We start from the raw sequence: 13802 nt of genomic DNA on the forward strand, positions 1-13802 counted from the left end.
CTTTGCTATCATTTGAACCCTCGTATAATAACTGTTGACTATATATAAAAAAGCCATCTCATGATATGTTAGCATAGGTTACAGAACAGCATCGTGAAAAAAATCTGCTACAGATGTCCTTGCAAAAATTCATACCGTTGTTTTATGTTGGTGATATCATTGCAACCAATAAGGAGTGTATTAGAAAAAAATGCAACACTTTGTTATGTTGATAATTTCTGCATTCATGAATAGAAATTGATAAAAATTTGCGAATTTTTGCGACGATCCGTCAAGTGTTTTTTTTTTCAGATATTTTCCAATACAGAAGGTTATTTAAATATTTTTGGGGCAGGATCACGAAAAATTCAGTTAAGTCCCAGTGGGACACTCGAAAACAGCTGGTAATCAACTATTCGACTTAAGTTTATATGGTAAATCGTTTAAGAAGTCCAAGTTAGTCGAATCTAAAAGTGTACTAATTCATTCTAATTTTCTCTATTAATGAAGTGAAGATGATAGATTCCATGGAGGTAGGGAATATTAGAGGTTTTATCAAGCGTAAATCAAAAACTTCGATTTCGGAAGTAACATAAAAAACTATTGCTACTAGCTCATTTAGCTGACTTGAAAACACGCCTGACTCCATTTCTGCAATAAAAAAAAGTTGAGGAGGTAGTAATTCAGCTAACGAAGAATGACGCAAATTTTGTCTTGTCAATGTAAAACTTGCATAGAAGAAGTGAACTTATGGTGTATTCTCGTAATGATCAACATGTGACAGTGTCAAAATGGCAATTTCTGACTGTATGGAAAGTTACAATCATTTAACAGAATTTTAACATGTGGCATAATCTAATCATAAGACATAATCTGAGCATGTTTTAGAATCAGTCCATGTGACATAACCGGACCTTGCAACATAATCAGACCATGAAACATGATTCGACCATGCAACATAATAAGACCGTGTGACAGAATCGTACAATGTGACATAATCCGATCATGCCACATAATCAGACCATGTGACATAAACTGACCATGCATCATAATCGACCATGCGACATAATCGGATCCTGCAACATAATTAAACTGTGTGATATAATCCGACCATGCATCATGATTTGAATATGTGACATAATCTGACCATGCAACATAATCGGACCATGTGACAAAATCCGATCATGTAACATGGTGGACTATGTGACATAATCTCACCATGTAACAAAATCGACATTTGACATAATCTGACCATGCAACATCATCGGACCATGTGACATAATCTGATCATACAATATAGTCGAACCATATGACATAATCCGACCATACAACATAATTGGACCATGTGACATGATCCGATCATGCAACATAATCGACTAAGTGACATAATCCGACCATGTGACATCATTTGACCATGCAACATAATCGATCATGTGACATAATCGGACTATGCAACATAATCGGACCATGTGACATAATCCGATCATGCTACATAATCGGACCATATGCATAATCAGACAATGTGACATAATCTCACCATGTTACACAATCCGATCATGCAATATAATCCGACCATAATTTGACAACGCTACATGCTAGTCCATGTTGCTCCACGGTTGCCACTGAACTACTGCAAATCGATATCTTAGTTGGATTACCACTTGTGGGATCCAAACTCAAATCGAAGCGCAGCAACGTCTGTTCAGTTCGACGAAACCGAGTCGATCGAAGAGCCTATTCTTTAATATCTTTACTAAGGCTATGATCATTTAGAATCCGGACAGTTACAAACGTGTGTATTTTAAAAACAATTCATTTGATCGAAAAACTTTCTATGGAGGAAATGAAGGTGCTAATATGATATTTAATGTAAAAGTATATAAAATCATAAAATCTCTTATCTACCTTTGCGCACTTTTTTCGGGTATGCATTGATCTATTATTTTTACCACAGAAGGAAAACCTTTGCGAAATCTTGATATTTTACACAAATTCACCTGTAAAAACAAATTGGAATCTGGTTGGAACCTTTTCATGAGTAGGCATCTCGAAGAATTTGACCTCTTAAATTCGGTTTTAGCATAAATTTCTTTGTCCATCAGAACACATATGTCACATTGGCCCTGAGTTCGTCTGCAGCGAAGGGGTTCTCCAGCCTGTGAATTCAGGCAAGTATGGTATCCCTGATTGCATTCCTGTGCCTGATGATGTGCTACCTTCCAGTGCACGTCTCTTCAGATCCGCTTCGGGTCCTTTAGATACCATCACCCTTTACTACCAGAATGTGGGGGGTATAAATTCCTGCCTGACCGACTACCTGCTCGCAACTTCGTGTTCCTGCTATGACGTCATCGCTTTCACGGAAACATGGCTGAATGACCGCACACTATCAAGTCAGATCTTCGGCCCTGATTACGCAGTGTTCCGCTGTGACCGAAGCGCCCGTAACAGCAAAAAGTCTAGTGGAGGCGGGGTGCTACTTGCCGTGAAGTCGCATCTTCCAACGCAGCTCATCGACAACAATTCCTGGTGCGATCTGGAACTTGTATGGATTCGCATTGATCTTGTAGACCGAAAATTGTACGTATGTGTAGTGTATATGCCACCTGATCGCTCAAGAGATGTTGCCCTCGATGAGTCGTTTTCTCGCTGCATCTTCGAAGTTAGTTCCTTCTGCGCTCCAGAAGATGACTTACTTGTCATTGGCGACTTCAATATGCCCGGTTTGAAGTGGTGGTCCAACCATGGCAGCTTCCCAGCAAACATAACATCGCATTAGAAATGTCAGCTCAACTCGTTAACAATGTTAATGCGAATCGTAATTCCTACCAAACCAAGTAAATGATCGTAAAAATGGTTAGTTAAAGTCTACCGACTCGTATATGACAAAATTGCGCCATGTTTGCAAATTTGTCTCCCGCGTGCGGGATTCAAGTGAGAAAACAACCTTGTTGTTCTCTCTGCGATTAGCAGTGCAACCAGATTTCTAAAAATCATTTGGTTAAACTGTCCAATGAGAGAAGCAGCAAATATTGTCGCTGGCAACGGTTTGCATGCATTGAGAGCAAAACTTGCGCTCTCTCGCATACTGTCAGGATGTACGGTAAAAGGTGTTGTATATCGTCGAATTTTTACAACACTTATCGCATAAGCCAGTAGTTAAAAATATGTATGTATATTGCCTCCACTTTAGTACGTAAATGCTGTTTTTTCGATTAATATAAGATGATTTTATAATGTATATGAAGCGTATAGCAAAGTTTGTTGAGAAATATACCTACACAAATGTTTGCTGGGTTCCTGTACCCGGACCCAGCACGCTCTATGCACTTTTTCGGCGCCTTCAAACATCATATTGGACTCCCTGAGTGCAGCGACCTTGCGCCAGATCAACGACGTGGTGAACGAATACGGTCGTACGCTGGACCTCTGCTTTGCCAATGATGGACCTCGTTTACCGACCATCGAATTCGCTCCTGCACAGCTTGTTAAAGTAGTCCCACATCACCCTGCTCTATTGGCATCGCTTGAAATAACTAGACTGAACGCTACAGTAGAGAAACCAGCGACCTTCTACCTCGACTTCAAGAACGCTAACTTCGAAGACATCTCTCACATTCTGGGCACTATCGACTGGGTATCTGAGCTTGATCTTTCAAATCCCAACGCTGCTGCTGATACCTTTTCACACATTCTGAATTATGTCATCGATCGCCACGTTCCAAAACGCTCTAGCGGCGGAAACATGCGAATCCCCTGGATCACGACTGAACTGCGAAAACTGAAGACGGCAAAAAGATGTGCTCTTCGAAACTACAAGAAGCAAAAATCATCCTACACTAGGGGTATATACCGTAAACTTAACTCCGTTTATAAAAAAGCCAGTGAACGTTGTTACCATAACTATCTACGTCGCGTACAACGTAACCTCAAGTCTTGCCCAAAACTGTTTTGGAAACACGTAAATAGTCAGGCGAAAGAACCCGGTATACCTTCAAACATGTTTTTGGACGGCATAACGGCGAACTCTGACCGTGGAATCTGCGATCTTTTCTCCCAAAAATTTTCCAGTATCTTCACTTCAGCTTCAACATCTCCAGAACATTTAGCTAGCGCTGTCAGGAACGTTTTGCCATTGGGCTTTTCAATAAATGGTATTGAAATTGAGGAGGCAGTCATATCTAGAGCAGCAGCGAAGCTTAAGAATTTCTTTTCTACGGGCCCGGACGGGATACCAGCTGCTTTTTTAAAAAGTTTTATGCCTGTTTTGCTGACCCCTATTCGGCTCATTTTTCAAGCTTCGGTAGATAGAGCCACCTTCTCTCTACTATGGAAGGAAGCTTACATGTTCCCGGTGCATAAAAAAGGATATAGGAGAGATGTTAACAATTACCGTGGAATCTCTGCCTTATGTTCGATTGCCAAACTATTGGAATTGGTTGTTTTGGATCCTTTCTTCACGTACTACAAAAATAACATCTCCAATGATCAACACGGATTCATTCCAAAACGCTCTACGACAAGTAACGTTCACTTCTTTTGTGCACGAAAGTTTTGCTGCCAAATCGCAAACCGATGCAATCTATACCGATCTGTCCGCTGCATTCGACAAGGTGAATCATGAGATTGCCATCGGAAAACTCGAACGCTTAGGATTCTGTGGTACTCTACTCGGCTGGTTCCGCAGTTACTTAACTGGTCGTAAATTGACTGTTCGAACGGGTGACACCTTTTCCAGACAGTTTCCTGCCACCTCAAGGTAGCCATCTCGGACCGATTGTTTTCCTAATTTATTTCAATAAACTAAAACTATTTTACACCATAAACGACAACGACGACATAAATTACTTCCTTGGAGACGAACCCATCTCACGTGTGAACCACGTTAACGATCTTGGCGTAATCTTAGATCAGCGCCTAGAATTCGAGGCACACAACAACTACGTGATTGAAAAAGCATCCAGAAGTCTCGGTTTCATTTTTAGAGTGGCGAAGGACTTCAAGGACGTGTTTTGCCTGAAAAGCTTTTACTGCAGCATTGTTCGTTCCATCCTTGAATGCGCTTCAGTTGTCTGGTGTCCCTACTACCAGAACGGTGTCGATTGGCTCGAAGCCATTCAGCGGCGATTCCTGCGATATGCCCTTAGACACCTGAACTGGCAAGACCCTTTTCGCTTGCCTAGCTACGAAAATCGATGCCGCCTTATAGATATCGACACCCTTCAAGCCCGCAGACAAGCAACACGTGCCTTATTTGTCGCCGACCTCCTGACATCGCGAATCGACTGTTCCACGCTACTGCGCTATTCCGCTTAGTGTACGACCCCGTGGATTTAGGAATCAGGATCTTCAATTGTACATTCCCTTTCGAATGAACAATTACGGAGCTAACAGCGCCCTCATCGGTGCAATGATATCTTTCAACCGTTTTTCGGAGCATTTTGACTTCGACATTTCGAGGGATGTTTTCCGAAGAAAAGTGATTAGGGCCTTGAGTACCCCATAGTTGGATTTAAATGTTTTGTTTTTAACTTTAATTTTAAGTAATCATTTGGATCAACATGTGATCCGTTGATCAGAAATAAATAACAAAAAATAACAAATAAAATTGAGTAAAAACCGGTTGCATGGATTGCGATCCATGGAACTGCTCATTTTGTAGTTGGGCTTCATTTGCTGGGTATCTACTAGACAGGCAGCACTTTTTGCCTGCCGGAAACGGATTTACTGCTTAGTTAAGGAGTCTGCATGAAGTTATTCCCAATAACCATATACTTTTTACCATAGTTGAGATCAAGGGTTCACTACGATGCTTACTTTGAACTTCTTTAGTATCCTAGAGTGGCTTCTTATACTTCTCAACCAAAAAAAAATTCAGAAAAAAATCAACATTTCATGAGTTTTTCAATCGACAATGAAGAATTTCCAAAACGATTTCCGTGTTTTCTTTTTTTCTCTTTTTTATTTTGACTTGGTGATGACGTCATAATCCTTTAGACATGATGTCCGTTATTGAGGTTATTTCCGTGACGCGAGATTCGTTCGCAAATTTCAATTTTTCTCCCTCTAGTGTTGCAGTAAAACGTAATTCAACGTCAAAAAAGTCACCCGCCGTAAATGTAAACAAAATACGGTGGTCAAATCGTGCGCAAAATATTGGAACCGCTAGCGGGGAGATATTTTGAAAAATTACGCGATGAACAATGGCAAGGGCTAAATATACAAAGAAGGTTGCTTCCAAATGCGACCTTTTTCCGTGAAAAACACTTTCAAAGATCCTACAAAGTTGAAACTATGTTTTGGTTGGATTTGAAATGATGAAATTACTTGGAATGATGAAATTACTGGGAATTTGAAGATGAGTGAATAAAAATCAAATATATTGTTTTTTTTTCTGTAGAAGGAGGACATTCTGCTAAAATTGTCATAACTTCGATCAAATTGAAAGTTTTAAATGATTTTTCGGCCTAGCGGTGAAAATTAATGTCTAAAGGGACATCTAAAGATTAAGAAAATGTAGATGCAACTCTATCTGTATCTATCGCTTCATAGTAGAAGGCCCCTGAGGAACAAAAATTTGATATGTGATGATATGCTTCTAAATAAATGCTACCCGCTCATTTTCAACATCTTTCATTTTCATCTAACCTTCTTTAGATGTCCCTACTAAAAAGCACATCACTTTTCACCGCTAGGCTGATAAATTAAAACTACAAATACAAATTACGGTGATTAATCCTTCATAAATTTTTAAATAATTTTGAAACAGAAAAAGTAATTCAAAATGGCTTGATTTGAATAAAAGGTAGTTCATAGTACGCATTATATAGATGGTGCAGACGCTATCTCAAATACCACTTGACAAAACGTCACAAAATTTTGCATTACGTTACTAGATAGCTTCACTGAAAATGTCATCAGTTTCTATAGGTGCACTTAAAAGTTATTCTCAAAACAAAGTGTTGCATGTATTTCGAATATACTCCTTATTCAATGAGTGCCTGCGATAAATTCCAGGCACTCACTTGTGATCTCTATTCGTTGCGACTCATAGTCTGATCTCTTCTATTACTACCTAATAGTCTGTCTTTACTTTTTAACAACTTGATGACATCTCGATACTTCTTGTAAAGTGATCTCATACCGAAATTCATGGGTCAACAGTAATGTTATTTTGCTAATTCACAAAAAAATGAATAACCATAAAAAGGAAGTTATCGTGAAGCCTTACCTGTTTGGGGGACAAGAGTTCAGAATTGTGTTCGTAGGTAAATGTTCATTGAAAGAAGATAATTGAGCCTTTTCAATTTTCGAAGGATAAATTTCGTTGCTCTGAGAAAAGCATTTTCCTCTCTGTCTTTCTGTTTTGTGGCAATTTTACAACCAGGAATAATTTATTAAAATCAGAAAAAAGGAAATTATCTCTTTACACATGTTGATTGATTCAACACTTGCTCTCTCCGTCGTCGCCGCCACTCGTTAAATTTATTACTACAAATCGCTGCAAAGCTTTACATAACAGAACACAGCGAGCGCTACACTTACCCATAAGTAAAAACACCGTAATGACAAGTTAATTTGCCTTGTCAAAACCGTCATCAATGAATGGCTGCCGGCAAAGGCGCTTGTTCTACACATGCTAGGTTGTTACCAACATTATTTCGCCAAACTCGCGTGCTCTCACAAATTTTTCTTCTGATATTCAGCCCCCTCTAAATATGGTCGAAACCGGAGTGAATAAATCTGTCAATTGTGCTAATTAAGCGCGCAACCTTTCAAGACTGGCTACTCCCCCACCTTATGGAAAGGGAGCCTGCAGGCAGGTGCTTTTTGAAGTGTGCTGCTTGGGCGGCCGCGAGGCGCGAAAAGTTGCCCATTCAAATGCACCACAAATTATGCATTTGGGAGTAAGTATGTATGTATGTGCCTAAATCGTTACCGTTACAGCACATTCATTGGGAGTGCTAAAGAAAAAAGAACTTAGATGCCTCCGGGTGGGGGTGCAGAATAGTTCATAAATCCTGCACGAGCTAATATGAATCGAGCGCGATTTCTGAACACAAATCTACGCGAATCGACGACCTGCAAGTTGTCAGAGTTTGGTCCAGTCCGGCGTAACCGCAAAGTCACACAATCCGTAATCGGGAAGTTTTTTTCTGAAATAAGTCAGTGCCATTTTGCTTCTTGGGATGATGATTGAAGGGGAAACGGTGGTGGTGGGGGTGGTCTTATCAAACGCAATAGAAATGACTAAACTTGGCGAATTGCCGCTACCACTTTCAAGAGGCCGGCTAATTTAAATGTTTATTTATGGAAAGGTTGGATAAATGAGAGAGTTCGGTCGTCGGATCGGGTCGATTCGTCGTGCCCCGTTCAAACGTCAGGCAACTGTCAAGTGGATGGATTGCGGATGGAAAATGGCAGTCACGCGGCTGCACGGCCGGGTTTGTTGAACGGTTATTTTTGACTAACGACCAATTCTAAAAGGTATGTACGTTGTCGGCTAAACTGGCTTTGGGATGATAAATCCCGGAACGTGTAGAATGCAACTGGTTCAAAGTGTGCTTTTAGCTGCATTTTTACGGGTTGTTTTTGGCCGAGCTGAGTTAAATCATGAGTCCCGTCTCTAATCTCTAGATGATATAAGATAAAATGCGTCTTAATGACAAGGGAACATCGGTTCTGCGCATTTGTATCAAATCAAATAAATATGAGACCCCCCCCTTCTTTCTGAGGTGGGAGGAGTTTGTAACTTATCAGGAACAATATCCAGTCCGAAAAACCCGTTATATCTACCAATTTTCACAACAATAGAACCAACCGATGACACGAAAACACCCTTGCATATCGGAAAACACGCCGGCTAGCTTCCAACGTATAATGGCTCCTATCCCACTCTCAGGGCAGGGGTGCCATTTCAAAATATGTGAAAAATATGAAATGAAATTATTTAATTTGAAATTGTCATAACTTTTGACTGACACATATAAAAGGTTCACGGTCTTTAGCATAGTTGTGTTTTTAATCTTTTTTTTTTTTTTTTAAATACTTAAATTTTATTACAAAACAATTCCATTACAAATTAGTACAATTCATAACTTGTCATTTACTTGTACATCTCCAATTTCTAACAATTCATTTTGTTTGAAAAAAAATATAACACTCCCTATTACATTATTTTCGGTTATTCTATTTTAGTTACATTTCACTTCGTTAGTTTATTTCCTGAGCCGCATTTGTTCCATTAAAGATATTGATTTTGAACACGATTTTGATCTTATTTTATTTCCATCCATTTTAATTTGCTTCGTTCTTCCTCTCGTTAAAACGCTTTGAGATAATACTGTTCCCGCACACGCTCCACCTTTTGCGCCTTGAATCTTCGGCAATTAGATGCAGCTTGAAGAATTTGAGTTCAGTGCAACAGTGAGGCTGTAGGATTTTTTGAACAAAAAAGTTACTTTTTCCTTACTAGTTTCCATACAAACTTTTTCTGACCGGTCTAGCGTATAATATTTATCTGATTTAATCAAAGTAAACATTATTTTTAAAGTTTTTTTCTTGACAATTTCTATTCAAAAATGCTATTAGCAGCGAAACCTATTTTTATATTCTTAAAAAGTTGATTTTTGCGGTGAAATTTGAATATAATGATAAAGATATACCATTTTTACTTTAATTCCGCGAAAATTACAATTAACAATTCCATCGAAAATCAAAAAACCATAATTTGCTTCAAAAATATCTTTGGAGTGCTGGTTGAGTTTGCATCACGAGCAGAACGCTGTAGATAATAACCCATTGAATATTTTTTCATGAAAATTTGCAAAAAGATAGTTTTCACTGATTTGTTGAAACCGTAATTTCTCAATTGCTGATTTTCGAAAGTCACTCGAAGACCGACGATGAAAATTTATTTTTTACAAAGTTCGGAAAAATCATCATCTTTTTTCGGAACTTTGCAAAATAACTTGAAATCGTGGTATGTTTTTTTTAAACTTTGTATAGTTTTAATGGCGTCGAATAAATAAATAAAAAAAATGGTCTATGAAAATCGTTGTTCTGAACAAAGTCTGAAACTGTCGTTAACATTTTCTGCTGAGTCTTTTCGTATCTGGATCTGCACTTGTGGTTCAGTTAAAATGCCCAACTAATATAGAGAGTATAATACTTCCACTTCATTTAGAGTACATATAAATTTTAAACCTATTCTCGATCGTTCTACTAAATGTTTAATTTAAATGAAGCAAATAGACCCAAAGTTCACTTATGCTTTATAGTGCGTTGTCTAAAAATTTTGAAAGGATCGGTTTACTAGTTCAGCGTTTCTACCATGATGCAATTTGAGTCGGGGCGGATCTTATTCCCTTGAAAAAAAAATCCCTTTAAAATTCTTATTATCAAAATCATATCAATACAATATTCTTCGAAAGATAAAAAATAAATAGGATCACAAATTTGACCTTTAATTTTCCATTTTCGTGAAGCAGTTTTATAACAAAAATGCTGAGAATTTTGATTAATTGAGACAGAGTATCAATCGATTAGAATTTTACGAAAATTCTTCAGAAATTGAGAACTAAATTGTATGTCAAATTCAAGAGTGATTCAAACATATTTTTTGTTGTTGCGATATGTGGAAAATAAAGTTACACGCAGTCTGAATCACACGGTAAGGCCAAATTATTATCACATGCAACATTAGGAATACTTACCCTATATCAGCGTCGATTATTGATAATTTGACTAGTTTATGAAATGTTTAAAAAATCGTGAACTTCATCGACTGACTCAAATTTGCAAAGCAAAATCGGGTGCTGAATCCGAAAAGGAAATTAATTTTTTTTTTAGTAGAAGGGTTTTTGAGTTATATAAGAATATAAGAATTTGGGAAAATAAAAAAAGTACTTGTACTTATTTTCGAATATCCCGGACTTCTTAACATCAACTTGGAATCTGGAATCAATTTTTTTGTATATTGAAGGTGAATAAATTAGCTATCGATCATCTGAACTTTATTTTTCCGTTTAATCAACAGTAGTTGATATGAGTGAAGTTGTGAAAGAAAAAAAATAATAAAAAATGCATTTTTAGAAATTTTTTTGTCTTATCGACAGTTTTAGACTCGATGGTAACATTTGAAAAATCTGATTTTCGGACCGTAAATGTTAACTGAAAAGATTTGAAGTGGTCATTTATCAAAATCGGTTGAACATTGAAGAAGTTATGATTTATTTACAGTAAAATTTGCATTTTTTAATAATTTGCTCCAAGCTAAAATTGATCTTTAACAATGTGAATGTAGCAAAAACTGTTTTTTTATTAGTAACTTTTATTTTTATTGACTGATTGCGTTCTATGAATATTTTTCTTAAAGACTTATTCGAGAAAATAGTTATAACGCCCTTAATAGAGCATTCTATATTTCATGAAAAGAAACTAGCAACACTGAAAAAAAATTTCGTAGAATTTTTAGAAAAAATATTTTGATAAGAAAGTTATTCTTTATAGAGCACAGTTCTGAAGAAATTATCTTCATTAGATTCTCTATCATTTAAAGAAAAATTAAAAGTTTCCAAATGCCATGATTTTGCAAAAAAACAAAACTTAAATCAGGTACACCACCCAATTTTAGTTTAATTTTTGCAATTAATTGTATCTGATGACTTTAAGTTTCTGGAAACTCTAAGTGTTTTGAGCAAATGATAGGAAATCTGATGAAGATAATTTCTTCAGAACAGTTCAAAGCTCTCAAATCAATTACTTTCTCGTTCTAGACACGAATGCCACAAGGGTGGTAAAGTGTCGTAAATAAAAAAATACTTTCTTGTTTAAATAATATTTCTGATAATTGGACAGAATATCAGACAGTGTTGCTAGTTCCTTTTCATGAAAAAAGAATGTTCTGTTTGGGGCGTTTTAACAATTTTCTCGCTACTCTTACCGATTTTCCGTCTTGGGAAAGTTATAGCCAGAGAATTTTCCACTAAGCTCCATTTATTGAAATTTCATTTGCATTGCGTGAGAGCAAAATTATATAAAAAAACAAAAAAAGTGACGTTTTTTAACAAATGTTTGGGTTTTTCCATACCAAATTTTTAAATCATAGCCCGGATAGCGAAATCCCATTTTAAAAATTTGCAAATATTCTGTCGTTTGTTTTCACTAAAAAGAAAAGTTTTTGTGCTATAGGGTTTTTTTTAAATTGGACAAAATTGCAAAACGACGCACCCTACTAAACAGCTTACTAAAGAACGTTTAAAAAACTCTTTATGGAACGTTTGCAAAATACTTCATTAGATCTTCAAGAGAGCTTATTAGAGCAATTTAGAAAATACAATCAGGAAACATGAATATCGTTTTCCATAAAGAATATTTGATTATATTGAAAATATTTTAGAACAATTGCACGGAATAAGAAGATTGATTTGAGGAGAAGAAATTTGGAAAGAACTCTTGCTCGAATCTGTGAGGTTAAGTCATTTTGACTTCTGAGGGTTCTTAGTCGATACTCTTCATAACCTAAGGTTGCCAGAATTTTCACAGCAAAATGCAGGCATTTGATTTAAAAATTGACTATCAAAAACTCGGGCAATATCCGGACAAGTTTTCTAAAAATCCAGAAATTACTCATAAATATCAAGAAGAAAAATTAAAAAAAAATTCATCAAAACTCATCGAAGATTTTGAATTGCATGTTAGGCTTCCGAAAAACCTTTAATGATTTTTTTTATAAAACTTGCTTAAAAAGTTTTGTTCTGAAGGCATAAATGAAAAAAATTATAACACAATCTTTTTTTGTGTTTGATTTGCCAAATAAACTAGATAAATCCAGGCAAAATTTGGGCATTCATTGAAATTCGGGCAACCGAGCCGAGTCTGTTCCCAAATTTTTAATTAAATATCTTGGCAATCCCGGATAAAACCGGAACCTTCTCAAGAAAATGTGTTTTCTCATAATTAGAAGTGTTTTTAAAGTTTTGTCCCAAAATATAGTGTTTGAAGTTTGTTATGAAATTAAATGTTTTTTTATTTAGAAAGTGTTTTAGTTGGGCTTCTATACCTAGAAGATTGCCTGAGGTTGCATACTTTATTTATCAATTTTTTTTAAATAAAATTTTAAAGCACATTCAAAGCAAGGTTGCCGAAATCACAGAATAATCTTTAATTTCACAGAATTTTGAGAAAAAAATCATCACAGAATCTGTATCATAGATCACAGAACTTTGGATTTTTTTTACAAATTTCACAGAATTTTGTTATTTTGTTCGTTTTTATTCAAAACTGTACACTTTCATGCCAAAATTTTTCTATGATTTCTTACTCCAATTTGTTAAAATGTGATGAGCTTGGTAGCATTCATAAGTTTTATCCAAAAATAATGTTTAAAAAATTGCTGTTTGTTTATGTTCGACATGACTTTTCAATCGAATTCATGGAAATAGTGTCACAAAAAAAACGCCACAGATTTTTGGTTTAAATCACAGAAAAACAGAATTTATTTTGGCATCCTTGTTTCAATCAAAGAGTCTTTTAAAACTTTTCAGCCAGCTTGTGGAATTTAATAGAACATTGCTCGAAAATTATCTGTAATAACAAGTATGGCCATTTTTAATTTAACTAACATCTATATTTCTTAAACACTCAACTTCACTTCAACTCCAGCTAACAACCGGTTCAACAAACAAAACATCTCGATTTAAACCTTAGCCGAAATTAATTAGGCTTTCCCATTCCAAAATCCGTGGTGTCACTTTTATTTCAATGCATCTAATGAATGTGACATTCACTTTCGGTTTTTATGAATAAACTTGGACACTTTA

The 13802-nt window shown here is 36.3% G+C and overlaps 1 protein-coding gene across 4 annotated transcripts in view; it reads left to right on the forward strand.

Moving 5' to 3' along the window:
- Positions 1 to 13802, forward strand: part of LOC129743840 (protein Shroom) — a 384017-nt gene that overhangs the window by 308837 nt on the left and 61378 nt on the right. The window lies entirely within an intron of this gene.

This window comes from Uranotaenia lowii, chromosome 2 (assembly GCF_029784155.1).
Source record: "Uranotaenia lowii strain MFRU-FL chromosome 2, ASM2978415v1, whole genome shotgun sequence".
Taxonomy (NCBI): domain Eukaryota; kingdom Metazoa; phylum Arthropoda; class Insecta; order Diptera; family Culicidae; genus Uranotaenia; species Uranotaenia lowii.